The sequence below is a fragment of the Cynocephalus volans genome, chromosome 6 (genome assembly GCF_027409185.1).
Source record: "Cynocephalus volans isolate mCynVol1 chromosome 6, mCynVol1.pri, whole genome shotgun sequence".
In the NCBI taxonomy this organism is placed as follows: domain Eukaryota; kingdom Metazoa; phylum Chordata; class Mammalia; order Dermoptera; family Cynocephalidae; genus Cynocephalus; species Cynocephalus volans.
The window spans coordinates 22,276,992-22,301,123 of record NC_084465.1 but is presented as its reverse complement, the minus strand read 5'-3'; positions in this window follow the sequence as shown (position 1 = coordinate 22,301,123).

Genomic DNA, 24,132 nt, shown 5'->3' with positions numbered 1-24,132 from the left:
AAGGTGTATACATGTAGATTCTAGTTTGGTCTTGTCTGTCTTTTTATGGTATATCTTTTAAGCAATTTTTAATCTACATGTTCTTCATCCATCTTTCTTTTCCTTACAGATTACCTGTTAAAGAACTCTATTGGATCTGTAGGGTTTCCCACACTTTGGGGTTTTTGCTGCTTGCGTGCTTATGGGGCCATTCATCACGTTCCCGTCTCCAAATTTCCTGCAAATTGGCAGCTGGATCTAGAAGTTTGTTCAGGCTCAGGTTCTGTACCTTTAGCAAAATGAGTGGTGTTATGTTCTTTCATTAAAGGGCAGTTGATATCTGGTTTTCTCTTTTGGTGATGTCAGTAGCTCTTGTTTCTCAATGTCTAGTTTCATTAATATGCTCGGGATTGAAAGATGATAATTTTATAATTCTATCATTTTATTTTCATTTATTAGCTGAAATAATTCTATAAAGAGATGCTCTTTTTCACTTTTTAACTTGGCAGCCAAGTGGTACAGTTCATACAGCATCAGCAGTCTAAATGCTTTTTCAAGATAATTAATTGATTTCCTATTATTCTCTGACAGTGAACAATTAATTTTTTAAATTGTCATTTATTTTCATCATGATCTTGGCTTAAACATATGTGAAGGATGTCACCCACTGCATTTTTCATCCTTACTGAAACTCAAATTATTCTACCTTTAGCCAGTGGGAACCTCTTCAAGTTGCCTCCTGTGTTCCTTTAACATGACCCATGAAGTCTTTGACAGCCATGTTGCTATCTGGTATGACAAGATATTCCATGCTTTCTTGTACTTTACCTGTCCCAGACCTGGAATCAGTCTTTTTTCTGAGAAGTCTTGGTTTCTTTGAGAGGTGGTAGTGCATGAATGCATTGTGGTTACTGGGGATGCTCATTGGTATGGGGGTGGTCATTGTTTCTGGGCTTTTTGTGTGTGTGGGTAGATGAAACATTTCATGAGTTCAAGTTAATATTTCCAATTCAAATTCAGGACTTCAGGATTTTTATTTAACTTCTCTATTACATAATTTTCTTTTTTTCACCCTAAGAATCTTGATTCTCAAAGACGTAGATGATGGTAGAATTGCAATACCCCATTCAGTCACTCATTTGCTCTTTCCTATATTGCACACAGAACAGTTTTGGAATAACAACACTAATACTACCAGCACTGAAAACTGAGAACAGTTAAAAAATGTTTCTGCAAATGTTCTCCCACCATTATTTGTGGTTATATTCTAGCTACGCTATCAGAGTATTTAGTCATTATATACTCTCTCCTTTTTTACTCTCATTTTGTCTTAGTTCTCAAATATGTACATATTTAATACTCATCACTACAGCATAGGTCAATATCTCTCTAGCTGTTTTGTTGTCTAAGCTAATTCTTTCCCAGATACAGAAAGGGATGTGGGAACAAGATTTCCTGAGTTCTTGTATGTTGATAACAGTCTGTTACATGTTATACTTTATACTTGAATTTATAGTTTTTAATAATGTCCCCCATTTCCTTCCTTGTTTTGTTTATTTTTATCAAGGACTCTTACTGTTTGTATGTTGCATCTTCTTTGTCTATATTAAACATCTGTCATTTATGTCTTGAATCCTTTTTTACCTGTTTCTTCATTTCTTTTTGATTTAAAAGAAATTTCTTTTTGATTCCTTCACTCTTTTTCTATTTCCTTTCATCCATTATTTGTTGTGTTTATTCACTGTTGTATTTCTTCTTGAGTAGTTTTCATTTCTGAAGTGATTTTTTCTTACATTTCCAGTTCTTTCCTGAGTTCTGCCACCTCACTTATGAGTTTTTTTATATTGTGATTTATTTATTCCTTAATGTTCTTTGTCATTTTCTGAAGATCTTTTAGTTTCTCTTGAAATAATAAAGATTTTATCTGTTTTATATGCAAGCTTTCATTGTCTGTAGGGGTGGTATACTGCTCTTTTTTCTCTTTTTCCTTATAATAACTTTGTATGGAACTTGACCAGGTACTTTCTGTTGCTCATTTTTACCTGAAATTAGTTTTCTCACACTTTTAGAAGGAAACATGTTTGCTTCAAATAGCATTAAAATATATAGCAGCTTCCTTCCTGAGATTTCCTGGCTCTGTTTCCACACCGCTCCGTCCCTTTTGTCTCTTTGGTGTCGACCTTCTCTATTCTTTGTCTCTGTTGATTCTGTCCTAGTAAATTTCTGTTCTACTTCTATCAGCTTTTCTTAGTGTGGGGCCTGTCTCAGAAGGGAGCTCCAGTGGGTCAGCTACAAGAACTCACAGTTGATCCAGCTCCTTTAGAACTTACTGTGGACCCACTGTTGGAGTAGGAACAACTCCTATGTTTCTGCTTTGGTTTTCAAGTTGTTCTGCTTTGATTGCCAGGGAATATGTTTTAGCTATCTTGGCAGCTTCTGTTCTCGGGTGTTGCTGACCTCAACTTCCTCTTGCATAGACACTGATACCATGCAGCTGTTGTGGCTATTAGAGCCCCACCTGTATTTTAGGGTTTGAGGGGATACCTTGTCTTCTAGTGTTGTTGTAAATGTTTTTTTTAGTTTTGCTCCTTGCTTGCTATTGCTATGTCTGTTTTTATGTGGGGGATCCCAGAAGATCCAAAAGCTATGCTACAACCCAGTTATGTACTAAGATCTGGGAAGACTAAAAAGGCAATAATAACCTTTACCTTTGAGAATTTTATAATCTCATTAGAAAAATTAAAGATTCAAACATGAAATGTTAATAAAAATTGCCACATTATTATTTAGATAGCAAATACAGTTTATAAATTAACTTACAGTCTTTATTAAATATTTTGATTTAATTTATAAAGTCTGTTATTTTCTTTCCGCTGAAAAATATCAATTGTTTTCCATGCCTGTCTTTTTTTCCCTTTTTCTTTCCATATATTTGTCAATCTCTAGTAAGAAGAGAATGAATATAGCTACTTTAGTCATCAGACATATATTTAACATTAATATAATTTTTGGATCATATTTCTTGCCTAGGAAAGAGAATCTATGCACAAACAGCATGAGACGGCCCGGCAAGCCCTAATGGGAAAGATACCCCCTGATCACACACTCATATTTCAAAGGTAACAATTTACCACATTTATTTATATCTGAGCAACTTGAGATTGATTTTCTAGTGCCTACATTTACCATAGGAATCCCACACAGAGACCTCTGTACTAAAATAGACCCAGCGATTCAGTAGTAAAGCCAGTGCTAGAAGTTGTATTTCCTTTTCACTTTTACATTTTTTAAAAAGGCACTAGAAACTGATGATTTCTTTTGCAGACTGCAAAGCATGATATTTCTGGTGGTGTTTGAATATAAGTATCAGCCTTCACCAAGGCTGTTCATGACTGAAGGTTAATTATATCCTGTTGAGTACCTGCTATGTGTCTGTCCTTACTCTCAAAACAATGGTAATTATTTGTGGGATCATTTGTTTAATGTCTCTTTTCCATATTAGACTGCAAATTCCATGAAGATGGGGACCATTGCACATTTATTACTCATTGTATATTTATAATAAATTTGTAGTTCTTAGTATGAAATGTTTCAGTTAGTGCCTGCCATGTAGTAAGGACTTCATAGATGTTAGTGGCTGTAGTAATCATTATATATGATATGATATGATATATATGATATGATATAATGTAATAATCATAATAATCATAATCACACGAAGAGAGACACATTTAATCTTTAAGTTTTACTGAAAATGAATAACCAGATCATAGAATGGTTATGGAGTGTTTGCATGTTATTTTCTTATTAATATTACAGGTTTCGTGTTTGGAATTCTCCTTTCCATTTGAGCTTTTAGAATATTTAAATAATAAAATGCAGAAGTCTGCTTCTGTTTTCAGAAAGTTTCTAAAAGCACTGACAAAATCTTAATTACAGCATTTTAAAGCACTTTTTAGTAAAGTTCAAAATTCAATAATTCAAGGAAGCAAAATTTAAGAAGCCATTTAATATTTTTTCCAATTTTAGTTGCTTTTATTATCTGTCATTTTAAGCTATCTGTGGAGAATCTTTAATCAACATAAATCAAACTTAAGTTTTTTGTCTATTTGTCTGGTACCATATCAAAAAATTGTGATTAGTTTTCTCCATGTCGGTGGGCTATCTTTGGATAATCTGTTTCAAAAGACAGACTGCATGGTATATGCAAAGTTTTATTGGGGTGTTGGGAGGGTGGTGATCAGGAGATAGACATTGTCCCCCAGAGCTGCTGCAGCTAAGTTGTGGGTGATCACTCACCAGCAGAGTGCCATGCCTATTCAATCACCATGGACAGAGAAACTAAGTAGTTTTAAATATGAGCTCCAAAAGGAGATCACAAAGGCAGATAGGTGCTTTGAGTTTGCTTGCATTTATGTGCAGCTGGGCTGCTTTGCACATAGCAGCTCTAAAAGTCTGAGGGGAATAGCAGCGGGGTATATTCACCAAAAATGGTTAATGATTCTTCACCTTTCAAGTCACTCTGAGGAGACAGGCTAGCACGTGTGTGTGTGTGTGTGTGTGTCTGTGTGTGTGTAGATGAATAGATTAAAAAAAGAATATTTTATACTAGAGTTTAGTGGAGAGTATATTAGAATTTTTAGAAATATTTTACCAGGTACCATTTCAAGCCACTAGATTATAAACAAAATGGGAAAACATCTGTTTCAGTTTTTATAGTAGTTGATATATTGCTAGACCTTGCATAACAAATGGACTAGGATCTACAATAGAATACATACAAGTCACAAGGCAGATCATTTGCCGATTTTAATGAATAAGGAATATTCACAACAATGCAAATTTGCTTATCTTCAAACTGCAATGTAATGATGCCACAGACTAAAACAAGCTCTAAAGTAAGTGTTTTTGAGTGGATACACGATTTCAAATAAATTTTATTGGCATTTGCATTTATGTGGAATATAATGGTCAGTATTTAGGTATTATATGTGTGTATGCTTGGTATCAATTACAAAATCCTTTGGATTTTTTTTTAAATTTCCAATTTCAGGGGTCCAGTACCAGCACCAATCATCAATGGCTTAAACTATTTTACAGCTTTTGAAGAACTACAGAAAAATTTTGAGCTTTGTGAAGATTATTTTAAACCTCCCTTTGGACCATATCCTGAAAAGAGGTGAGTTGAGGAGTTTTGTTGGATAGAATTGGTTATTTTCTGGTGGCTAGTTAAAATCATGGTACTCATTCCTAGGTTTTAGAGAAATCCTAAAACTGGGAAGCAGGACCCCACCTCCCACTATGGAATTTGAAGGGAGTAGCCCTTGTACCTCTAGGGAGGGCACTGGCATATAACCTAGGCTCACACAGTTGAAAACTTCCATCTGGGACTTTGAATCTTGAGAGAGTGACACAAAGGTGAAAGAAGTTAGAGATTATTCAAGTTATCAATGTCAGAAAAAGCAAAATCCCAAGAATTGGCCCAAGCATCCATTGTGATAGCTCAGGCAATGATGTTCTACCAATCTCTTCTTGTATTGCGACACACCTGTGTTCTTGGCTCCTAGCTAACCTTGGTTCCTGCCCAGTTTTTAAACCTGGTTCTCTAGTTTCCATTAATTCTACGAACTATCAAATAGCCTTCTAATAACTCCCTTTTTAATATTCAAATTAGCCAGAGTTGGTGTCTGCAATTTGCAACCAACATCTCTGATTAGTACAATACTATATGAGGATACTTCAAAAAGTTTGTGGGAAAGTTGAATAACATATAATACAAATCTTTCCATGAACTTTTAGAAGAGCACTCATATTTCAAAATGTTTACCAAATGATGTCCAACATATAAAAGGCCATTTCAGGGTCCCAGTGTTTAATATGTTAATATGTAGTTCAAAAGCTGAATATGCGTAGGTTGAGGACCCTGTATAGACCACAGCACAGCCTTCACCACTGATTTTAGTGCTTTGCTTTTGTGGGCCTTCTACTACATTCTGTTTCCCTTTCAGTTGCTTCTGCCACTACAATTGACTACCTCTCCGTAGGTTTTGAACATGAACTTCCCAAGCAAAGATCTGACTGGGTAGACAGCTCCAGGGCTCATAGGTTACAGGCTGGTCAATAGATTGGCTGCCCCTATGTCAGGCCTCCATTCTTTAGCCAATCTTCTGGGTTGGCTAATCTTCTAGACCAGTGACAGAGAACCACGTAAAGAACTCTTAAAGGAGGGGTCTGTGGGTATGGCAGTCTCTCTGGGGTGTCCAAATGCTTGGCAACATAAAGATAAGAAATATGACTGGAAGAAAGTACACCAAAATGTTAACAGTGGCTATTCCTCTAGAATTACCAGTTATTTAAATTTTCTTCTTTATCTTTTTTCTGTAACATCTACAGTGTCTGCACAAGATATATATCTTATTCATATGTACTAAAAGACTATTAAAAATCCAGGAGAATTTGATAAAATATTCAATAAATAGGAAAAACAATGAAAAGATGTATACCAAAAATAGTATATTATTATTTTCTAGTGAGGGATGGCCAATTTTTATTTATTCTTTCATTCTTCCTCCATATTTTCAACAGTGAGCATTTTCATCATTTTTGAAATATTAACATAATTTTAAAAAGTTTTTTAAAAGTCCACTTCAGCAAAGGGATATTTTATAAGGGTGATGTGTCATAATGAGGATGGCAGTTTAAAAGATGAGCAATCCTTTCCTTCATTTCTGAGTTTTATTGTTGTGATACTGTAGACTCTAGCATTATAATTAGCTAATTAGCTTTCTGTAACAATGTTGAAACTGTAGCTCTCTGAGGATTTGTCTGAGCTCTGGATTTTTAGTAAAGGGAGGCTGATGGGAATACAGTGAGGAAGAGAAAACAAAATGCCTAATAGACTGCAGTGGGCTCATGAGTCATCTGTTCCCATGGTGAAAGGGTCAGGCCTGTCACTCAAGTCTGCCACTTTACATGTGGTAATACACATGTCTTTCAACTCCACCACTTTCTTCCTTCTGGCTTTCAGAGCATATTCATTTAATACTTTGGCGCAAAGGAAGAGTAACTGTTGAAAGGCAGAACTTGCTCTGTGATCCTTTTTGTGGTGTGTGTTTTAAATGCGGACATATTTTTTTCCAAAAATAAGGAACCAAAACATATGTGGTATGGGTTGAACTATGTCTCCCTCTACTGCCGCTCCCACCCCGCAAATTAATATGGAATCCTAACCCTCAGTACCTCAAAATATGACTTTATTTGGTTTTGGATTCCCAAGAACACCCAAGTGCCGCAGCCTCTGCTTGCCATTCAAACATAATGCAGACAGTGTGAGAGGCCCCACATTGGACATGTCACCTTCCATCCTAGTAGACACAGATACCCTCACTAAATGGCAGGCTTTATCTTGTATAGACCAATTGCATCAGCCTTTGCTACTGCCAGGTGTAAACCTAAGTTAGATGTGGAGTGTGAACAAGCAGAGTTCAGCTTGAACTTGATCCTAGAAATGTACTTCTTTGCTGGGATAGGTATCAATGGAAACATAGCAGCTAGACAGGAAAAAGAAGTTCTGTGGATGTATAGTTGAGCTAGGCAGCTCTAATTAACAATTTTTTTCTGAGTGTTATCAAATGGCTAGAAGAGAGGAGATCGAATGTCCTCATCACAAAGAAATGATTAAATTTTGTAATGAATATGATAATTACCCTGTTTGATCATCACACATTATATAAATATATTGATATTCAACTCTGTACCCCACAAATATGTATAATCAATACATTTCCAAAAAAAAAAAAAAAATTCTAAAGAAAAAAAAATACGAGGATACTTCAAAAAGTTTGTGGAAAAGTAGAATTTAAAAATACAAATCGAATCTGTGAACTTTTTGAAGTACCTTCGTAAAATCACAGCCAACTTCTAGGTTCTACAGTGAGCAATTTTCTATTAATTTTCAACATTTTTAATCAACCTTTGGCCAAATCATGACTAAAAATACAAAACAGTATAATCAACTTTGACATGAAATAAGAACTCTAACAACAAAGTTTAGGAGGTGAAGATGGAGAGTCAATATGATTATCTATTGTTGATGGAGAAGAATGTCACCTCTCCCAGGGTGACGGAGACACAAAGGATTACTCAAAGCCCATTTCTTCTGAGCAGTGAGAGTCCCCAGAGGGGTTAATTTCCAGAAACCCTCAAGAGAGAGGCATTCCTCGGGAAATAAGACCGAACTAGGGTTCTCTCTCAGTATTTATTCTCCAGGCCAGAAAGTTACAGGAAAGGAACATACGTGGTTACAGAAAGAACAGTAAGATAATTGTCATGGCAACAATCATTAGGTTTTGCTGCACCAAGGACATATGCCCTTAGAGCCAGCAATTTTGCTGTGCTACAATTCTTTATCTACAACAGAGACTTTAGCCCGGGGAAAGTTTTCTGTCTTTCGCAAGCTTAACATTTCTATGTGTAATTTTAAAAAGTTAGGCCCTATGAAATACATTTGCTTTATAAATGTTAGTATATTCCACAGAAGAAATGCAAGTTTTTAAATATGGTACATAAAGATGCAGATCTGATAGATAAAGGAACTGAGAATACTGATAGAACTGTATGTGGTAAGGTATATTAGGGGGAGTATTATAAAGTGAGTTAAATCCTTCCCTATCATAGCAGAAATCCCTGTGTACCAATAGGTATGTTTAAAATTGATAAAACAATAAAATTCAGTAACACATATCTTTATAAATAAGATTGTTGTTCAACTATCGGAAAAAAGACATTGTTAAAAATTGTTGGCTCTCAGGAGTGAAACTAGGAGAGATGGAACTTGAATTGTTGCTTTTTATTATAAGCCCTTCTGTATAATTTGACTTAGTTTTAACTCTATGTATATAGCAGGTTGATTAAAATGTTAATAAAAAGTTTTTGGAGATAGGAGAAAAATTACAGAAGAAAAGATGGATACATTTTGATTATATAAACATTCTAAGTTTCTTTAGTTTCAAAACAAATTTAAAAGGAATTGTTTAACAAGCTATATAAAATAACAATGAAAGAGTTAACATTAAATGTATGAAGAGCTAATACAAGTTGATAAGAAAAACTCTAAGGTCCTCAACAGACAAGTGATCAGAAGACATAAACAGTTCACAAAAGAGGGCTGGAGGGGAGCTAACTAACAAATATAAAAAATGATGTTTAATCTTGCTTAGAAAGCAATTTCAGACAATATGTCACTTTTTGTTTGATGAATCAAACCTTATTTTTGTTAACTCTAAGAAAAGAAATTAGTGCAATGTGAAAGACACTGCTGGAAGGCCCAGATTTTGTTGGGGGGGGATAAAATTTCAATCTTTTGGAAAGCAATTAGGAAACTTACAACAAAATTCTAAAAAATATATTTACTATTGACTCAGTTATCCCACTTTTGGGAATTGTACTATCTTAGTCCACTCAGGCTGCTATAACAAAATACCGTTCACTGAGTAGCTTAGGAACAACAGAAATTTACTTCTCACAGTTCTGGAGGCTGGATGTCTAAGATCAAGGTGCAGGCAGATTTGGTGTCTGGTGAGGGCCTGCTTTCTGGTTGGTAGATGGTGCCTTCTTGCTCTGTCTTCACATGGTAGATGGGACAAGGGAGTTCTCTGGCGTCTCTTTTATAAGGACGATAAGCTAATCCCATTTATGAGGGCTCCACCTTCATGACCTAATCACCTGCCAGAGGCCCTACCTCCTAACATTGTCACCTTGAGGGTTAGGTTTACAAAATATGAATTGGGGTGGGGGTGGGGGAATGGGCACAAACATTTAGACCATAGCAGGTACTAATAAGATAACTCAAAGTGTAGAAAATCATTATACTCATTATAACAGAAAGCGAAGATATTCATTATAACAGGAGAACTTGAAAAGAACCTGAATTTCCAAAAATAAAGGGATGGTCAAATAAAGTATGACCATATAGTGGATGGACTGTTATGTGGTCATTAAATATCAGGTTTTAGAGGGTAGTAAATAACGTAAAATTGTTCACTGAAAATGTACACGATTACATAAAGTGAAAAAGTAAAACTATGTATAGATAAAAAAAGTCAAAATGTAGTAGTGGCTTACTGTGTGTAATTTCCCTTTTTCCTTCTACTTTTCTGTATTTTATAAATTGTCAATGTATAATGCATATGTTTTACTTTTATAATGAAGAACAATTAGTAAACTTTATTTCAAGGAAAGAAAAACAATGTGTAAAGATAAGTCAACCCAAAACTATTGAACTAAAGCATGAATGTGCATGGGATATAAGGAGCAGAATGACAAAGCCAGCAGATCTTTATAACCCTTCCTACGTGCCAGTTCCTGTTCTGGGAATGTGACATATGCTATTTTACCACACATATTAATTTCTAACAACCACCCCATGAGGGTAAATACTGTCATTTTCCCCATTTTAAAAGATGTGACAACTGAGGCAAGTTAATTAATGGGGTTAAGGGACTTGTCCAAGGGCATAGCTAACAAGTTGCAGAGCCCAGGCCAAAAGGCTCTAGTCTTGGTGCTAAACCATGTGGCTATACTGTCTGTAAGGCTTAGAATCTAACTGAAAACATAAGACACATATGAGACAAACACTAGAAATGCAGAAAGGTCTATGATGAATGAAAAACAATTAGTTCAGACATCATTTTTGGTGTGATTTTAACTACCTTCTACCAGAGGTTTCTTTTTTCTCTGCTTTTTCTCCTTTCTCCCCAAACCACCTCATATTTGCTAAATCTTCTCACGACATATCAACATCTCCAACAGAGAATTCACATTCTCTGTTACATCTTAAAAGGAACCCCATTAAACTTTTAAAAATGCGAAGGCCCCATATTCACATTTCAATTCCTTGTCTGAGGGGTTAGCCTACATTTATGCCTGTCGTTTTTGACACTTGCTGTTAACTGGAAATCTTTATTTTTGTGTGTGCGTGGGGCAGGGGGACTTTTTTACTTGGCCTCAGCATGATCCTGCACCGAGGACCTCCTAGCAACTGTGGGCACCCATTAGTGAGACAGCTGGTGAGATAGAGGGCACAGTCTATAAAATGCTTAAATCAGCCACTGTCTGGCCCTGGAGTCATTGGTCTGAGAGGCACAGTAACATGGTTTGGAACAAGCCCCGCATGACCCATCTCAGAAGAGATGCACATCACTTTGGCTGCAGCACCCTCTCCCCAATGCCCAATGGTGGTAAAACTCCAGAAATCTCCTACTTTCCCCAACCTACCCTTTCATTAGTTGAGTTATTCTACTCCCATTTGAAGTATCTACTCCTTGTCTTTGTCTTATATGCTGACAGTGAGGATCTTTAGATGCAATGCTCCCTCTACTTAAAACAGTCTCCTTCCTCCTCTCCAGTTCTAACCTCCACCCCACCTTCTCCCTTTGGCTAATTCATCCCTTGGGCCTTAACTAAAATGTCACTTCCTCAAGGCGAGCTGTCCTGGAATCCTTAATGTACCATCTTATGGCATCCTGTGTTTCCCTTCATATCACTTACACATTTTTTTTGTAAAGTATGTATGAGATTGGATAAGGCTGCAAGTCTGTCCATGGAATGAGGGCAGGTCTAGATCTCTGCTTCATTGTTGCATCCCTGAACCTACTCAGTGCTGGCATTACAAATGACCTGGTGAGTGAGTAACAGAAGAGGGCCAAGAGTTCAAACAGACTTTGGGGTCCCAAGGTGGGAGGTAGGGAGTGTATGGGTCAGGCAGAGGAGAGGAGCACGTCCGTCTCCCATGATGTGGGACCAACACTGTCCCCCTTACTGAGTCAGGGAAAACTCACGGCGTGGCTTCAACATTTAGTGAAGAAACTTCGCTAGATCTCTCCCATTTTTATGCCTAAAAATCTGCCATGAGAGTTGCATTCCTTTATTTCCTTAAGATTTTGGGCCTTGTTTAAAGGGAGGAATTCTTCAAAAAGTAATGGTTTAAGTATCAGCCATTTTCCTGTGATCAATTTCGCATTCTTTAACGAGAGCAAAATGGGTAGGGATAAGGGACAATTCTAGCAATGTAAGGTCCGAAACTATGAGAACCAAGGACAGCTGACAAAGTTCACCTACTTTACAGTGCTTTGCAGGATGAGCTCTCCTTGTAGAACTGTCTCCCTGGAAGGAAGCCGGGAAACAGGTGGATTCCAAAGGAGAGGAACCTGGTAGTAGGAAGTGCTTTGGCCCAGAAAAAGGGATTTCAGGCCCCCAGGTCATACCCCAACCTAATCCTTAAAAGGGGAACAAAATCACAGTCCCTCAAAAACTAGCGTTAGATATGCCCAATGTGGGGTCCAGATCAGGCTGCCTAACATGCTTTCATTTTTTCTGTGCTTAATAGCAGTAACTGCCATATATAAATTGCACTTGATTCTAAAGTCCTAGAAATTAGGTTCTGCACCTTATTCGTCTTGTGTTATACTCCAGCACCTGTCATGATGCCTTACTCTTAGTAGAATCTCAGTTATGTTTTGTATAATAGATGAGAAGTTTATGCTAATGTGTACAGTACTTAATATGCTTTAAGATATGTCCACTGCTCTGCAGTGCTTGTAATAGATAATCATTTAAAACTAGCTCAACAGAGACAAGCTTGCGAACTACTGAAGTCATAGGCATGGATTGTATGGCCGCTAGTAGTTTTGTGTCTCAAAAAGATCTTTCATTTTTTCAGTGACAAGGAGTCTTATATTTCCATGAAATATTCTGCATTCCTTCAGTCTTGTCCATGGGCAAGAGAATTGCCTTTTCAGCCTCCAGAGGGCAGCGTTTCTTCACGCCCAGGATCTGGAGTGAGTGATAGTGAGACGGATCAGGCCCTAAAAGGTATGAGTTGTTTTACATATGGCTCTATAAGTATTAATACATATTCTACTCATATATGTTTCTTACTATATTTCTGACTGTTTCTGTTTTGTTTGGTTTTTTAAAATTAAATAAGTGTATTAAGTCAGACTCTCCCTCTGAGGTAGGGTGCATTGTTTTGTCCCTCATTGTTATGGATGAGAAACAAAATTCAGAAAGGTTGGAAATATGCCCAAGGTCACTTAGCTACTTAGAGTGGAAGCTGCTGCTCTGCCCACTTGGCAACACTACCTGCAGGGGTCTGGCACAAGGGCCACATACTCTCTGGAGGATGTCTTGGGTGACTTAGACTCTGCTCAGTAAAAGGAAAGACAAGTGTGGAAGGTTCCAAACTGCTATCCAGTCTTCTACTGGAGGGGTGGGGTTGGCAGGATTCTGATGGTTTAAGACTTGAAGGATGTGGCCCAGCCCCTCTGTTTCACCTTCTTTTTGCCCCCTGCTCCCCAATGCACATATGAATGTAAATGTCCAGGCAGATAGAATAGCCACTGCATTTTTCTCTGTGGGCTCAGTGGCAATGTTCATAAATAATGCTGAGTAAAGACCTTGAACAATACGGGGAAATTGAAGGACTAGAGGTGAGAATGGGAATGGGAAAAAGTAACCCAGGTGTCAGCATGGAAGGTGGGGCTCTATGAGTAATTTTTAGAGGAAGGAGTAAGATGGGGAAATTCTCTAGGACCTGGAGGCCAGGAGGATGATACCATTTGTAGCCATAGGGGATATTCTGCCCGATGCCAGGAGATGATGTTCTGCCTGAACCCCTGCTTGCTCAAGTGACCAGCAGAACTAGAAAAAGAATATAGACCTCTTAGGTTGCCCTGGACAAAAGGACACAGTGGATGGCATCTCCAAAAGGAAGAGGCTATTAAAGCAGGCATTTTTCGAACCAATTCAAAAGTAGACTTCCTCTTCAGCTGTAGTTGTATTTGACCAGAATAGCTGGCTGAAATAAGACATTTTCAAGGATTTTACTCAGGAAGGACACAAGCAATCAGGATTAGAGTTCTGAGACCAAAGGTCCGGGAAATAATCCTAGATTCCCAAGTAGATCTTTATGTCATCTCACAGGAATTGGAAAATGTTCTAGGAACTGCTAAAGGCTGTGACCTGCCACTCCAAGTCCTGAGAGGACCCAGGAGCACTAGGCCAAACAAGGCACCAAGGCTTATTATGGTTCTGGCCCATAGGACAGTGTTCTTAGACCTTCCTCATCTCATTTTGTTTCCTCTGCCTCTATCCTTTCTTAAATGGGATACTTAGAGTCAAACACTGCATTCCAGACAGAGTCTGGCCAGAGTAAAGTGGGGTTGTTACCAATGGTATGGTATAGTGGAAAGAGCATTAGATTAAGAATCAGAAGACCTGGGTTCTAGTTCCATTTTTACATTGTCTGGCAGAATAATGTTGGGCAAATCAGTTAACATTTGAGCCTTGAGAATAACAACTTCTGTCCTGTAATAATACAGTATTATCATAAATTACTATATAACATATATATGTATATTATAATGTAATATATAATATAGGACCAGATAAGATGAGGTATGGTGTAAGAAGTAAAGTGCTAGATACCCGTTAGGTATTGTTATTGTTCATTTTTACACACATAGCAGAAGATTACATTGGTTTTCTTCAAGGATGGCTTCTGTGGATTTATTTTGTTCCTTAGAATGGGCCATGTTTTCCTGTTTCTTTGTATGCCTTGTGATCTCTCTCTCAAAGTTGGTCATTTGAAAAATCAGACACCTCTCCAAGGCTGTGATCTCCAGTACAGGGAAAGACCTTCACTAATTAGCAGGATGTGTTCTGAGCCTAGGATTAGCCCTGTTTGAAGGCTTACATTTTTAGGCCTTTTTTTATTATGCATTTTCCCTGGGCCTGTGGGTGTGATTTTTTTCCATTTTCTCAGTATACGCAGCTGCCTTTAAATGTCTTAATTTTATTGAGAGTCTTACCCCTGCTTTGTCTTGGGGCCTTAGCTGTTCTATTGTATTCCTCAATTAGTAGCCTCCTTGTGGTTTTCATGAGCCTTGTCCACTGCTTCCTGTGGCTTCCCCAGTCTGAGCTCTCAGCTGTGCCTCTTTGGCCATCTGAACTCTGAGTTAGGTGATAAAGAGGCCAGTCAGGCACCCACTAGACAGGTTAGAATATTTCAAATTAGATCTGCTCTACCCTCTCTGGCTCGCAGAAGGGTACTGGAAGGCTGACTGTGCTTCCCCCAAACTATACTGCATTGTGCTGGGGAGAAGGTGGAGCAAGGGTGAGTGAAAACACCATGAAATTTCCTACCATTTTGAATGTGGCTTTTTCTTGGTTGGGCATTCACATGGTTGTCGAGGATCTTTGACTGATTTCAGAGCTTCTGTAAAGTTATTTTAACTAGACTCTATTTATTTAATATTTCCGTACGAGAAAAAGGGCATGGAGCTAAGTCTGCCATTTTGCTTATGTCCTTCTATGGTGGTTTTCTTAGAAACCACATCACACTACTGGCTCTGGGTCAGGTAAACTCTCATATTTTTTTCACATGAACTGCCAAACAATATAATTATATACAGTTGGTTCTTTTACATATATATCAATGCAACTTCTATTTTTATGTTTTTATAATTTTGATTTTGGCCCCACATTCCAACTTGATTAGATCATTTTGGATATTGATTCATCTTCCACATTCACTATTTTATACATTTTTGAAATCTATAAGGCCAACAAGCATGCCACCTATGCCTTTGTTATAGTCACTGTCAACGATAGGACCCAGGACTTGTCCAAGAGTAGTGCCCTATGACAGGTCTTTGGAAACTCAGTTCCAGGGACAGTCCACCTGGTATGTGATTCCTACTCACATCTCAGTAGTGTATTCACATAAGAAAGTTTGATAAGTACCCTGCAGAAATCAAGATGCTTTATATCAGTGGTATTTTCTAACTCAGAGGTCAGCAAGCTTTCTGTAAATGGTCAGACAGTAAATGCTTTTGGCTCTGTGGAGCCATACAGGCTCCTTTGCAACTATTCAACTTACCATTGTAGAGTGAGACCAACCCTAGATAATATGATGAATGGGCATGGGCTAGGTTCCAATAAAGCTTTACTTTCAAAACAGGCTGCAGACCAGATTTGGCCTATGGGCCAAAGTTTGTTGATTCCTGCCTGCCAAAGTAAAAGGGAAATTAAGTTAATTTGAAATAAATTTTCTTTGCAAATCCCTTTCGTCCCATCACTCTCTACAGCATTTTCTAAATGCATGGTTATTTCTTTAATAAACTGAAATTTGCTAAGGTTTAAAGTCAGATGTACTGGCTTGTAAATCTTTGTTCCTATTTTTTAAATGGCAGTATTATATGTCTCCAGTACTTTTCTCACTACCAGTGAAGTCTCAAAGGCCAGATTCTCTAAAACTACTTCTGTAAGTAATTTCATCACCCTGAGATGTAATTTATCTGGTTGTGGAAATTTGAACTGATTGAGAAAAGAGACCTATTCTTCTACTGTCTTTTTTCTTCTCCAGGGCCCTTATTCTAAAATGTTTGCTTTATCATTTCCAGTTTAAAAACCATCTCCATGGTGAAAGAAAGAAAGAAAAAAAGCAAATATGGAGGAGCTTTCTTGTCTTTCTTTCCTTTTCTTTCTTTCTTTCTTTCTTCTCTGTTAACATGATATTTTCTTCTCTATCTGTGTGCCATTTTTGCTCTGAATATACCTTAAAAAGGTCAATTTTCCCTTTTACTTTGGATTGCTTTGGTTTGGCCAATAGATTTAGTCTTCCTGATCTTGCAGATCACTCCCTGTAGAAGTCTCTGCTTCACATTCTGAATCCCTGCTACAATGCCTTCTCACCAGTGAGAATTCTCCTTTTCTATGGCCACCTTGCCTCTACCTTCAGTATCTGTCTTCCAAACACCTCCTGCTTCCTATGGTCCCTGAAGAAAGCTAGCTCCAGATGTCTTCCTTCTTGATGAACAGATCAGTCTTAGAGAGCATTAGATGAAGTGTCTCTAGGAAGGACTTCAGGGTTTGTGTGTGTGAGAGTGTGTGTGTGTGTGTGTGTGTGTGTGTGTGTGTGTCCTGAATCTGCATGTGTATCATTGTGAAAAGGTATGGTGTGGGGCATTGTTACAGAGAGTGTGAGTGTGTGTGTGTGTGTGTGTGTGTGTGTGTGTGTGTGTGTGCCCTGAATCTGCATGTGTATCATTGTGAAAAGGTATGGTGTGGGGCATTGTTACAGAGAGTGTGAGCAGGGTGGAGGAGTAGCATAGTAAGTGCTTGCTGTAGCAACCTTCTGGTCATTGGGCAACTCTTCATAACCTAAGCTTGTCCAACCATGCATGTGATACATTCTGACCTCACCCCCTGTTTTTCTTCTTTGTATGTCATTCATTCCTTACAATTTGTCATGAATGAATTATAAAAATTATTCTGGTGCTTACATCATGCAGTATTTATTTTCTTTGTTTAGGGTACCAAGGAATTAATTATATGTGTTGTATCCTTTTTTCTTAATGTTTTACAGAACTACATGTACAATCATTTTCACATGAAAAAAGGCCACTCCAACATGGAAGACACACCATCTCAATCATCAGTCGCCCAGGTTCCAATACTAAACCTACCCTCCCTCCAATCCCTCAGGGCCGCAAGTAGACCAGTGCTTGACGTCTGATCTTAACATGGAAAACTCGCTCTGATAATGTCCAGTCCCTTTGTCTTACCTGGCCATGGATCCCAGCTGTTTCTCACTCAGCCAACTACCTACAGAAGAATGTTCCACCTGCTTAATTCTCTCAATCAATTTCTTTAGTGATTTTCTGAGTAGTGTCCTTATTTAATTGTTTTTTTAAATGTGAGTTATTCTTAGCTTTTACGAATGTCATTTAAATTTTTCCCATCGCTATAAATGATTCTCCAGCTGCTTCCTGCTGTGAAATATCAGATGGCAATATATCTCAAGATCTCTGCATTGCTATGTGCATAATGATTTTGGGATATATTGAACTGGAATTGTGCTCTTAAAATTTCAATGTGTCTATTATGACATTAGTGCATACTTTAGAGAACTGAACTATTTTGCTCTGATTATAAAGAATTATAGAGTTTCATTGAACTTGTGACAAACATGATATCAACTACATCTCTCAAAGGGAATTAATTAATGTAATTGGAGGGGGCGTTCTTGACTTGCTTTAGCAATAGGAAGGAATAAAGAGTATCAGATAATTCTTTTATTTCACCCTTCCCTAACTCTGATTATGTACGTCTTGTCATTAGACATGTTTTTAAACAAATTTCATCATCTTTGTGGTTTCATTCCCTGCCTTTTGCAGAGAAAAAGCTATTGAGTAGTTATAGACAAGTTGGTATTCAGCTAACATGTGCCAATAAGGTTGTCCTGGTTATTAAAACACGAAAATACATCCTTTTGGATTGGTAAATGGTCTCTTCTCTGAGTCTCCTATGCATGACAACTCGTGGGAACAGGAGCCTCCACATACTACCATAGTAATTGTTAAATATTTAAAATATCAGAATTCTCTAATGATTTCCCTTCTTAAAATATCAAAACCACCTTTAATAGCTCTCTTTCCCGTAACACAAACTTGGATGTAACTTACCATTGGCTCTTGTCTTCCACCTAGCCCTGTTCTCAAACAGGAGCTGGTTAAAGTTCTTCTCTTGGAGTTGGTGGGAGGGGAGCAGGGGAGCCATGGAGGGGAGGACAGGGCTGAGCAGGGAAAAGTGGAGGGGGGGCAATCTTTGTTGGGGAAATTGGGAGGCAAAGGGTGGATCACTCTGCCCCAAGAACCTTAAAGAATAGTTTAACTTTCATAAGTATCTAATCTTTTAAAAATTATTATAAGATATTTTGGACACACTAGAACACATGAAAATAATAGTTTTAATTTCATACAACATGGAGGAGATGCACTTTTCCCTAGTTCTCCCAGTAAGTATAGCTAAAACCCTGGATATTATATATAAAATAAACATAAGAAAACTCTGAGAGGTGGAAAGAAGAGGGAAGATATTCTATGGGCCTCAGAAACTGAGTAACAATGTGGTGGTCAATGCTCTGGATTTCCTTTTTGCCTCATCTATCCTGAACTGGGTGCTGCAGAAGCTACAGTCCAGAACACTAATGGGTATACAGACGAAAGCTTCAACAAAAGCCTGCTTTCTCTAGCCAAAGGACTGGGAAACGGCAATCTCCCAAGACAAACTTTTATTTTTTTATTTTTTTATTTTTTTGGTTTTTTTTTGTCGTTTTTTCGTGACCGGCACTCAGCCAGTGAGTACACCGGTCAGTCCTATATAGGATCCGAACCCACGGCGGGAGCGTCGCCGCGCTGCCAGCGCAGCACTCTACCAAGTGCGCCACCAAGACAAACTTTTAGACAATAGCTGCCCTGCTCTAGCCAAACACCATGGATAAAACTATGGCCCCACCCTCACTCCCCACCCCTATCAGCAAAAGCTTCCACCGTCTTCTGGTTATAACAAGGTTTTCCTTCTCCTCCCTGCTGGGATAGTGTCAGAGAAGGTGTTGTGGAGAGCTGGGACTTTCACCACTGCCAAATATTAATGAAAACCTCCTCCCACAGTGTCATTAAAGGCCACTTGGGAAGCCTGGACTTCTACTACCCTGCCTAATAGTAATGAGGCACCTCTCACCCTTCCCACTTGAGAGTATCAGAAGGTCTCATGGACAGCCAGGACTTAACACCACTGACCCATCTTCTTGAAGGGTCAGTGGGAGGCTATGTGAGGAGCAGTGTCAAGGTGCCCCTCTTCATCCCAGCCAGGGTAGTGTCAATGCCTAGTGGGGATCCTAAACTTTCACCCCACCCCCCAGCATTAATGAGGTATCACTTCCCTCTTTCCCACCCTGAGTGTCAACAGAGTCCAAGAGAACTTGGACTTTCACCTCCACCTGGCAGTAATGAGTCAGTGTCACCTTTCCCCACTGGCATGGTGTCAGAGAAGCCCTGACAAGACAGAAGATTAAATGAGGTCTGGAGTCTCAGAACACACTATCCAAAATGTCCAAGACATAACTGAAAAACTATTTATCATATCAAGAATCAGGAGAACTTCAACTTGAATGGCAAAAGACAATTAACACGCCAAGCGCCAAAATGACTCAAATTTTGGAATTATCTGGCAAGGATTTTTAAAGCAGCAATCATAAGAATTCATAAGAATACAATAACTGAAATTTTAAAACTCCCTGGATAGGCAAAACAGTTAAATGGAGAGGACAGAGAAAAAAAATCAGTGAACATGAAGACAGAACAATTGAAATTACACAATCTAAACAGGGATAAAATAGACTGAATAACTAAATAATCCCCAGAGATATGTAAGACTGTATGAAAATATCTAATATTTGTGTCACTGGAGTTTCAGAAGGAGAACAAAAAACGTGTGGGGCTGGAAAATATTCAAAGAAATAATGACCAAAAATTCCCCAAATTTGGCAAAAGCCAAAAACCTACAAATTTAAGAAGCTGAGTGAACCTCAAACAGGACAAATCCAAAGAAATCCACAAAACACATCATAATCAAATTTCTGAAAACTAAGGCAAAGAAAAAATCTTAAGAAAGTAAGAGAGAAATGACACCTTAATTATAGGAAAAAAGCTAATCAAATGATGGTTGATTTCTCATCAGAAACCATGACACCACCAGAGATCATTAATGGGTTTAACATTTTCAAGTGCTAGAAGAAAAGAACCACCAACCTAAAATTCTATATTTAGTGAAGATGTTCTTCATGGATGAAGGAAAAATTAAGAAATTCTCCAATAAAACTGAAGGAATGTGTTGTCAGCAAACCTATTCTAAGAATGGCTAAAGGAAGTTTTTGAAACAGAATGGAAATGATAAAGGAAGAAAATTTAGAAGGTCAGGAAGGAAGAACAAAAAATGGAAAGAATAAAAACACAGGTAAATAAAATAGAAGTTCCTTCTCATCTTGAGTTTTCTAAATTTTGTCTGATGGTTGTGCAACAATTATAACATTGTCTAATGTCATCAATGTATGTGGGTATGTATAAATTAAGACATTTATAAACAGGGAAGTAAGGGAATTAATAAATTTCTGCATTTCACTTGAATTGGTAAAATGTCAATGCCAATAGACTGTGGTATGTTATATATGAGTAATGTAATACCTAGAACAACCACTAAAAAAGCTATACAAAAAGATACATTCAAAAACATTATCGACAAGAAAAACTTGGAGTTTAAAAAAATGTTCAAGTAACACATAGGAAGGTGGGAAAAAGAAAACAGTAGACTGAAAAACAGGGCAAACAAAACAAAAAACCAAAAGTAAAGTCCTAACATACTCACAATCACATTAAAGGTAAATGGTCTAAATACACCAATTAAAAGGCAGAGGATGGCAGAGTGAATAAAAAACATGAAGGAGATGAACAAAGTTGGAGGACTGACACTACCTGACTTCAAGACTTATAAAGCTACAGGAATCAAGACAGTGTGATAATGGCAAAGAATAGATAACTGTATCAATGAAACAGAAAAGAGAGTTCAGGAATAGACCAACATGGTCAACTGATCTTCTTTGACAAAAGAGCAAAGGCAATACCATGGAGAAAAGGTAGTCTTTTCAACAAATGGTGCTGGAACAACTGGACCTCTAAATGCAAAAATAAATAAGAAAGGAAGGAAGAAAAAAAAAGAAAAAAGAATCTACACACAGACCTGCCCTTCACAAAAAAGAACTAAAATGAATCACAGACCTAAATGGAAAATGCAAAACTATAAAACTCCTAGAAGAAAACATTTTTAAAAATCTAGATAATCTTGGGTTTAACAATGATTTTTATATATGATACCAAAGGTTCATTCAAAGAAAGAAATAATTGATAAGCTGGACTTCATTACAATTAAAATTTTCTGCTCTGGGAAAGACACTGTCAAGAGAATGAAAAGACAATATTGGGAGAAAATATTTGCAAAATACACATCTGATAAAGATATATTATCCAAAAGAAATAAAAAAACTCTTAAAACTTAACAATAAGAGAACAATCTGATTAAAAAATGATCCAAGACCTTAACAGACACCTCACCAAAGAAGATATACAGATAGGAAATAAACATATGAAAAGATGCTCCCCATCATGTGTCATCAAGGAAATGCAAATTAAGACAACAATGTGAGACCACTACACACTTATGAAACTGTTCACAATCCAGAACACTGACAAAACCAAATTCTGGCAAGAATATGAAGCAGTGAGTCTTCTCATTCACTGCTGGTGGGAAGGCAAAAGGGTATAGCCACTTTGGAAAACAGTTTGACAGTTTCTTATAAATCTAAACATACTCTTACCATACAATCCAACAATTGCACTGCTTGGTATTTACCCAAAGAAGTTTTGAAAATTTATGTCTACACAAAAACTGGTATATGGATATTTATGGCAGCTTTACTAATAATTGCCAAAACTTGGAAGCAACCAAGATGTCCTTCAGTATGTAAATGGATAAATAAACTGTGGTACATCTAGACAATGGAATATTATTTAGCACTAAAAAGAATGAACTATTAAGCCATCAAAAGGCACTGAGAAATTTTAAATACATATTATCAAGTGAAAGAAGCCAATCTGAAAAGGCTACATACTGTATGTTTGTACAACTATATAACACTCTGGCAAAGGCAAAACTGAGGAGATAGTAAAAAGATAAGAGGTTGCCAAAGGTTGGGGACGCAACAGATGAATAGGCAAAGCATAGAGGATTTTTAGGGCATTGAAAATACTCTGTATGATACTATAATGGTGGATACATGTCATTACACATTTGTCAAAATCCATAGAATGTACAATACCAAGGGTGATTTCTAATGTAAACTACAAACTTTGGGTGATAATGATGCATCAGTGTAGGGTTATCAATGTAACAAATGTACCACTCTGGTGGGAGGTGTTGATAATGGGGAAGGTTATGCATGTGTACGGAGACAGGGGATATATGGGAAATGTTTGTACCTTCTCAGTTTTGCTGTGAAACTAAAACTGCTCTAAAAAATAAAGCCTTTCAAACAACAACAATAAAACAAAAGAAAAAAAAAAAAAACCTGTGACCCAATTATATACTGTCCATAAGAAACTCACTTGAAATATAACAATCCACAGGCAGGTTGAAAGTAAAAAGATGGAAAAATGTCTGCATATATTAATAAGAAAAAAGCAGGAGTAGTAGAACTGAGAGGAGAAATAGATTTACAATCATAGTTGGTGATTTCAACACTCTTTTTTCAACAATTGATGAGACAACTAGACAAAATTAGCAAAGATATAGAATTCAACAACATCATCAACAAATAGGATTTAATTGACATTAAACACATTATAGAACAGTCCATCCAACAACATCCCATTAAACATTATTTTTAAGTGCTCATAAAATATTTACTGAGACATACATATCCTGAGCTATATAGAACCTCAAAAAATTTAAAAGAACTGAAATCATGTAGCATATATTCTCTGAACACAACAAAATGAAATGAGAAGTTAATAACAGAAGGTAACAGGAACATTTTCTAACATTTGGAAACTGAGCAATACATTCCTAAATAATCTGTGAGTCTACAAGGAATTCTCAAGAGAATTAAAAAAATATTTAAACTAAATGAAAACAAAAATACACCATATCAAAATTGGTGGGATGTATCTAAAATAGTGCTGAAGGGGAAATTTATAGCACTAAATGCATATAATACAAAGGAGAAGTCTTAAATCAATAAAGTCCTACCTCAAGAACCTAGAAAAGAGCAAAATAAACCCAAATTGAGTAGAGGAAATAATAAAGATAAGAGCAGAAATCAATGAAAATAAAAAAAGAAAAAGAATAGAGAAACATAAGTGAAAATTGGTTCTTTGTAAAGATCAATAAAATTGACAATCTCTCTTTAGTAAGACCAACAAAGAAAAAGAGGATACAAATTACCAATAACATGAATAAAATAGGGGATAAAACTAGACTCTACAGACATCAAAAGGATAATGAGAGAATACTACAAACAACTCTACATACATGAATTTGACAACTTAGATGAAATGAACCCATTCCTCAAAAAAACAAAACAAAACAAAAAAACAAAACTAAAAACAAACCACCATAAATCAACATATATGGGATAGACAACTTAAATAACCGTATAAATATATACGTATAAAGAAATTGAATAATTAAATTGAATTAAAG